This window comes from Megascapheus bottae, chromosome Y (genome assembly GCF_031878675.1).
Source record: "Megascapheus bottae isolate mThoBot1 chromosome Y, mThoBot2.hap1, whole genome shotgun sequence".
Lineage (NCBI taxonomy): Eukaryota > Metazoa > Chordata > Mammalia > Rodentia > Geomyidae > Megascapheus > Megascapheus bottae.
In genome coordinates this window covers 1,034,841-1,042,696 of record NC_143548.1, presented here as the reverse complement: position 1 = coordinate 1,042,696, position 7,856 = coordinate 1,034,841, and the positions used below count along the sequence as shown (strand labels likewise).

At 41.4% G+C, this 7,856-nt stretch overlaps 1 long non-coding RNA gene across 1 annotated transcript; it reads right to left on the bottom strand.

Annotated features, from left to right (window-relative positions):
- Window positions 1-5,567: 5,567 nt before the first annotated feature.
- Window positions 5,568-7,435, bottom strand: LOC150040190 (uncharacterized). Its single transcript, XR_016534026.1, has 3 exons — window positions 7,349-7,435; window positions 6,251-6,288; window positions 5,568-5,671 (listed from the first exon to the last, which is right to left on the bottom strand). It is a non-coding gene; the product is annotated as an uncharacterized LOC150040190 (long non-coding RNA).
- Between the last annotated feature and the right edge of the window lie 421 nt (window positions 7,436-7,856).

The window sequence follows — 7,856 nt, the reverse complement described above, 5'->3', positions numbered from 1 at the left end:
AATAAACTATGTAAATCAGTTTCTTTTCTCTACTTTCCCCTTGTGCATTGTCTCAACAGGTTACCGTATCTGATATTGTTTCCTGGCACATTTTTCTTTTTTTTACACATTCATGCCTTTATTTTACATAGGGATGGGAAGAGAAATACAAGAAGTTCTGAGTGGGAGGTTGAAGGGGAATTACTTGAGAAGCCATACTAATATTCGAGATATAAGGAAACTATTACCTGACACTTGCATTAGACCACTATACCTTACCAGAAAAAGAAACACATTTTCCAAAAACTATAAGAAATTACTCAAAGAGTACTCATAGGAATGTGGTCAATCTCAACCACTTCATGGAACCTCTTGTAATGGATCTGTATTACTTTAATAGCACTGACGTGTAACACATCGCCCAAAAGAGAAAAAAGCAGTCCGGTGCTTCAGAATAAATACAGAAAATGCAATCAGCAGGAGTGCAGAAAGGATTTCCTCCTGTTTCAAAGTAAGATGACCAGAATTCTTCTCTAATTCTAATGCATGAAAATATAAACGAAACGATGTATGATCAAACAAGAAATTTCCTACACATGCTTATCAAGCATCATGTAAAAGGCATATGAATGGAAAGGGATGGAATACAAAAGCCTACCTGTGTTCAATAAGGACTATGTCACGATTCTGAGGTACAACATTTCAAAAAAGAAACTAACAAACAACCCAAAATACTAACACCACACAACAACAAAACCAAAAAAATATCTACTCTGATAACATTTTTCAGAGGGAAAATCCCGGTGAGTACAGAGGAGTAAAAATCACAGCGTAAGGAAGACAAAAAAGGGTACGTACGTGCAAAGCTTTCCAATTGCAGAAACCTATCAATGATTCGTATATCATCTTAACACATGTACACACATAAATGCATAGAAATTTTATATTATTCTTCATCCTGCTGGCATCAATGACAGATCCCGGTACAGAGAGAAATTGCAAGGTTCTACAGTAACATACATGATCTGAAGTTGCCACCAGCTCTACTCTTCACAATGAATGACAGGTCAAATCACACGAGGCTCAAATTTCAGATCTACCAAGTCAGACCTTTCGTGGTGTTGAAAGACAGCCATGATAAATATAAACAATATTTCAGCAGTAAACTCAATTGGATGAGAGAACAAAACGTCATTGGTTGCACATGTAAGTACTTGGAATTCTCTAATCACACAAGAAAACATGATTATGAATGCATGTAAGGTTCACCAAAAAACACAAAAGCCACAATTCCACGGAATGCTAAATGGTAAGCAGTTGCTTTCTTCAGTTCACAAGCACACTATTTCTTTTTCCGCGTCCAAAGAAGGACAAGATGGGTCCAACTTGGGACACCAGGTTGGAAAAGGGAAATGAATTCTAGGATCATGGTTTCACATGGACAGCTCTACCGAGAATGCCCCTTGGAAACATAGCCTTTCCGCATCACAATTCACCCTGTGGCTCATGTCATCCATGCCGGGTGGAATGAAGCCCAAGAAGACGGTGCGGTGATTGCATACCAGCAACAACATATGTCAGGACAATTGATTTACCCCAGGTAATAACCAACTCTCTGTTCACTTATATATAATAACCCACATACTTACCCTCTGCATAGATGTATCTCAGGAAGCTCTCTAGCTATTCCTCAATTCCTTCTGTGAATATAAAATATGCCAAAATTAGTTGCTTAGAAAGAGGGGCCTATGTTCATCCAAACATGCCATCACACTATGAACAAGATCTCAAATGTGTAGAATCATGCACAAAATACCGATGCAACTGGAAATGTCTATGAGAAATTTCAATGGTTTATAGGAAGTGGCAAAGAATAAAAATGTCTTCAAACATCTCTGATTATGTGATTTCTCTTCATTTCTTTTCTCGATGTCTTTGATGTGACAGATGTATACACATAGAGTTCCATATATATCCTACTCATTACCAATGCTACTCTTTAGGTCTGCGTTTTCTATTTTCCTTAAAAAGTTTCATAAGTAATTCAAAATCATGAAATAGGGAATGTGCAAAAAGAAACTCCTGGCAATACTCTTTCTCCAGTCTTTTTTGAATGCACATATAGACTCAGTGGACATATTAAGCCACCAAGAAGATTCTCGGGGAGCATTTACACTAAGAGGCAGACAGGAACCTCTCTTGAAGTAGGAACAATTCCTTTAGTAGTATGTAGTAACCTTCTTTGTCTTTTCTTACTAATTTTGGTTTGAAGTCTATTTTATCTGATATGAGGATGGCAACTCCAGCCTGTTTATGGGGGTCGTTAGCTTGATAGAGTTTATTCCAACCTCTCACTTTCAAATGATGCTTGTCTTTTTGGGTAAGATGTGTCTCTTGAAGACAGCAGAACTATAGCTCTTGCTTTTTCATCCAACTAGACAGCCTATGCTGTTTAATTGGAGAGTTGAGTCAAGATCAGGAAAACGAATGACAACAGATGATGGAGGGGATGTGGCCAGGAGGGATCACTACTACACTGTTGGTGGGAGTGCAAACTCGTTCAACCACTATGGAAAGCAGTGTGGCAGTGCCTCAAAAGGCTAAACATAGAACTCCCCTATGACCCAGCAATTCCACTACTTGGCGTTTACCCAACCACCCAGAAACAAGGACATACTAAACCCACTAGCACAACAATGTTCATTGCAGCAAAGATATGGAACCAACCTAGATGTCTTTCAGTTGATGAGTGGATCAACAAGTTGTGGTATTTGTAAACAATGGAATTCTATGCTGCTGTCAGAAAGAATGACATCGCCCCATTTGTTAGGAAATGGAAAGACTTAGAAAAAATCATATTAAGTGAAGTAAGCCAGACTCAAAGGAACTTAGGCTCAATGGTTTCCCTCATTCGTCATAATCAGTAGAAACCTTGGGCTCTACTAGCAGAGATTTGCAATAGAGCAAACTCTTGATACATAAGGACATATAATGTGAAGCTAATTGAAAGGACCTCCAAGATAGTGAAACAAAAGCCATATAATGAATGATTGTTGTCCTTAATGTACTATGTTGTCTCTCATCTCCTTTGCTGTCCCTTGGTTATCTCATATTGGTATAGTATCTCACTTTGTTATCTGATATCTTGAATTTATTTGTATTTGGATATTTGAAATTTGATAGGGAGAGGGGAAAACCAAGATGGGTGCGGGGTGTGGGGGGGAGGAAAACGGGTACCAAGACATGTGAAAGTGTATCAATGTATGTGAATTAATGCACCTTCTATCTGGCAAATATCATGTAACCCTTTTACTAATTACACTAACAAAAAAGAAAAAAAGAAGGAACAATTCTCTTCCTGCTGTCATACCTCTATAATCAATTTGGGAATTGAGAAGCTGTTGAAAGGTACTGGTTGGCATTTCCAGAGTCACTTTAAGAATGTGTTCAATGCTTCTCTCCTGAAATCCTAGCAGGACAGCACACTGAGCTAAGGGGAAACCCAGGAAAGTCTTCTCTACAGTTACGCTCTTTGAAATTGGCAGGGGTCTGTGGCTCCAATGAAACAGCACTTGACTTCTGCTGAAAAGGGGAGGTACAGGGACCATCTCCAGGCTGACAGCCACTCAGGACCATCACCACCACCACCACCACCACCACCACCACCAAGAGTAATTGTATACAATCAATGGATAATGAAAAGATGGAGACTGAGTCACCAATAATATAGCTGAAGGAATGGATATTGGCCAACTCTTTCCTCAGCACCAACTCAGCAATTGACAACGCAAAGGACCTTGGTTTGGCCCAGGATATTCTAGTTTTCATTTCTTTCCATAATGCTGTTTCTTCCAAGACGCTGGGATTCAACGAACGAATCAGTGTATGCATGACACTGGGAAAGCCTAAGAATACCAGGGGTTTGGAACTGAACTTTTAGGATTAGACAGGACAAAAAGCTGGGTATCCATGAGTCTTGCCAGGTGATTTTACACAAGACAGTGTAATGTGTGTGAGGCGAAGCCAGTGAGTCCTTACCTGCTTTTGCTTGAGGAATTCCCCGTGCCCCAAATGAAACTTGGGCTAGAATGTTCCAAGCATTCTACCAAAGGAAACCAAGACATTTAGGTGGGGTTGCATAAGAGACTGACTTCCTTTCAGACAAACACACACAGTAATATTCAACACAGGAAGGCACTGACATAACCGTGACACCTAAATGAACACCAAAGGAAAAGCCCTGAAGTATTCATTGGCATAGTAGATGGGGGTTTGAGACAGGCATTAGTTCGGTTCACACTGTATGTCTCCCTAGGGCAAGATGAAAATACTTTTCTTCCGACTGCTAAGCAGCAAAAGGTTTGCCATCAAAGCCATTTACAGAGTACTTGTGAGTTGAAAGCACAGAATTTACACTCCTGGTATAGTTCACATTTGACGTGGCAGACACAGAACTACAGAACCAGCGACCTACCTTTATCCCAATCTTCAGCACAGGAAGGAAATTGCCCTGTGGTTCCAGACCACTCATCCTGAATCTCGGTGGGAATGATGTTCACTACATAAAAGAGGACATACCACATCACAACTATGTGACACTCTTAACTGGCCCCCTCGCATTTGAATCGTGCAGTGGAGGTCAGACTCACCCCGGCTGTCTTCAACAGATGGTTTGTCCATACAAGTTGCCATATGGTAACTGAGTTGATCACGGGGAATAAGGTGGCGAGCATTGAAGGGACAAGTAGCTAGTTTGGCAGCTATATCGGGATGATTCTGTGGAACCAGGTTGCAAATACAAAATATGACTCCCAGCATCCCTTTTGGGTTGTGGCCTTGTTTGCCCCTCCTGTGACTCAAATGTCCACTGATTGTGTACCAGAGCAAAATGGACATTGCAACAAGAGGAAAAAGGTTCCTTAGAAAATGCTCCCCAGTTGGTGTCTGCCGCTATTCACATCTGCCTTAAGCAGAAGGAGACACATTCTGCCCCCGATTTCAAGTTTTCTACAGCAATGGTGTTTGAAGAAAAGAGATTTCATTTGCACAAAACATATCAACCTTCAAATATTGTGTAGTTTTTGCTGACTGCAAAATAGCTACTGTGAAATCCATATAGTGAGGATAGAAAAGAGATGCCAGCAAAATCTCTTTTGATCTCCTTTGGGCCCCTCTTCTGATAGCCAAACCTTTCCATTGGAAAGCCCTCTCAGAAACAAATGAAGTAGATTTCTGACATGGCCTTTTCAATTTAAAAATTCGATACTTGTCTTTTGGAGACTAGGCAAGAGTGAAGAAGAATAGCACCGCTTGTTAGCAAGCTTGGCCTTGCTGAAGGAGTGCTGGTCCACCAGAAATTCACCTTGCCTGTGCTCTGCAGTGTGGAGCTCTATTTCCACACAAGGTGCATTGTAATTCTGTAGGACTCCAATGCACATGTGGGCTAAAAGTGGTCCTGAAATCACAAAATAGTCTTTCTTTGCTCCTTCCACCTGGACATTGACACCATTATTTCCTTCCCAGTGGCTACACGGGATCCATAAAAGTAGGATTTCATGTGGTGACACTCTCCATTTTCAGGTGACATTTACCTTTTTGCATTTTACAAGGTGGTATGGGAATCTGCAAGACCTGATCATGTGAGTTTGATCATAGGGGCACTGCAATAACCTTTCAGGATCCACAGATTCACCTGAAAAAGAAAAGGGTTCCAAAACCTAGCTTTGGGAAAGACAATTCTTTCACTTTGATTATTCTGTCAATGTCTGCATTTTTGGAGAACCATTACTCTGAGATGGATTAAAGTGGACCAAGGAATAACAGTAGAGAAACTCATTTCTGAGATAACTTGTGTTCAATCACAAAGTTCCTCATTGAGTGGTTAGACATTTCTGCATGCACACTTATGAAAGGCATCAATCACACAGTTCACTTCCATTCTTCCCTTTCCAAAACCACCTATGAAACTCAAATTCATTACCAAAAGTTTGGATGTTCAGCTAACATCCCACAAAAACATACTTTTCTTGGTGAGCTCATGACATTATGCACTGTAGGTTTCAACAGAAAGAAATAAGGAAAGAAAGAAAGAAAAGAAAGCATGAAAGAAAGACTGAAAAGAAAGAAAGAAAACAAGTGAGAGAGAGAGAGAGAGAGAGAGAGAGAGAGAGAGAGAGAGAGAGAGAGAGAAGAAAGAGAAAAAAGTAAGAAGGGAAACATCTACTGTACAAACCCAGAGTCTACCCAGGAATGAACTAAGGAAGATATGTACCTTCTTCCATTCTGACAGGCAGAGTATTCTTCACAATCCTGTGGGGAGAAAAAGCATCTCAGCAAAATCATGACTAATTCCATCAAAACCAAATTTTAAAACTTTGTCATTTTAGAAATTCCTGAAACTCATAGGAAAACGTCTATACGTGCTCTGAAGCTTTATTTACCCTCCGGAGTCAGTTTTGGCCGGGCCTGGGGATTGATTTCCTTTCTGGGGAATGGTCCCCGAGCCCTCTTAGGGTCACTATTGTCCAGATTGAACCAAATCACCGTTTCTGGCTTGGTCTCGGAATATGTTTCCAAACAAAAGTACCCAGAGCTTTGTGCATCCATTGTTCCCACTGTGTCTAAAAGAGGCACAGATGACCCAAGCTACACATATCCGCCAAGTAATTCCCTTTTCCACTGCATATATTTCACTTTCAAAGTGAATATTGGAAAGGTAGTAAATCGTATTTCACCAAGCGTCCGCAGCTTCAAGAAGGTACAACATTGGCCGGGGCAAATAGCCAAGACAAGTAGCATTACGTTCAGGTGAATTAAACTCTAAGATGTTTAGAAGTACGAGAGAAACACCCACAAAAAGTTCCCATCAAATCTGATATTTATCTCAACACATGCATCTGTGAAAGATGTGCTGAAATACTTGTCATTAGTGGCTTAGGCATAGTTTTTATTTTCAAGCTGCAGTCAGTCCAGTTTGTCAAACTCAGTCGGTAGTCCACTACAGCACAATTTATGTGCCTTTGCACTATGAACTACAGCCAGAGCCAAGAAGTCCTGTTTGCTCTCACCCACTAAATCATGACAGGAAAAGGAAAAGAGGTCCCGTGATGGGGGAGCAAAATGGACATTTTGTGAAGTCTGGACAGGAAATGGGTTCCAATAACTTTGTCCATGGATCATGGAGCCTACATTAAGGAAACTCTGGGGACTAGCTGGTGACACATAGGGAAGAAGGGAGAAAGCTAGTGTTTAGAGAGCGGATAGTCAAGATAATATCCTCGTGGCAAGCAGCTAACATACACATGGTGGAGTTGAAAGAAGGACGAAAAGCGAAGAGTCTCATGGGTCTTTGAAAGTTTCCTGGACTCACCAGTGAACCCAGCAGTGTGGGATCCCTTCTTCACTGGGAAGGCAGTAGACCCAGCAGGCAGTTTTCCCTTGGCAACCTTTCCTTCTGTGTGGGGCCGCCGCTGGGAGGGGTGCCAGCCCTGTGACGCAGGTCAGCCTCCTCACTTCCGGGGCGCCCATCCAGGAAGTCCCGCCCACTTCCGCCTATGTCCACGGACACACCCCTTCCCATCCAAAAGAGGACAACTGGCCCTTCTTACACTTCCCGTCCATTTCTTGTCTGACATTGGTAGACACAGGCAAGAATTCAGCTGATAAAGGAGAGCTGTGACTCATTTTCACACAAGGTTCTACTAGGGTGCCATACCTCAACTACCCATTATTTCTAATTACTTCTGCCAACATCTCACTGGTATCTCTGCAGCATAGGTGGTCGGGTCATTCACTGCGTATTCATTTATTACTCACTTGAGCCTTCAAAGAAACATAGCTAGGAAAATTGGAAAATTCAAAACGTAAAGATGTTGGTG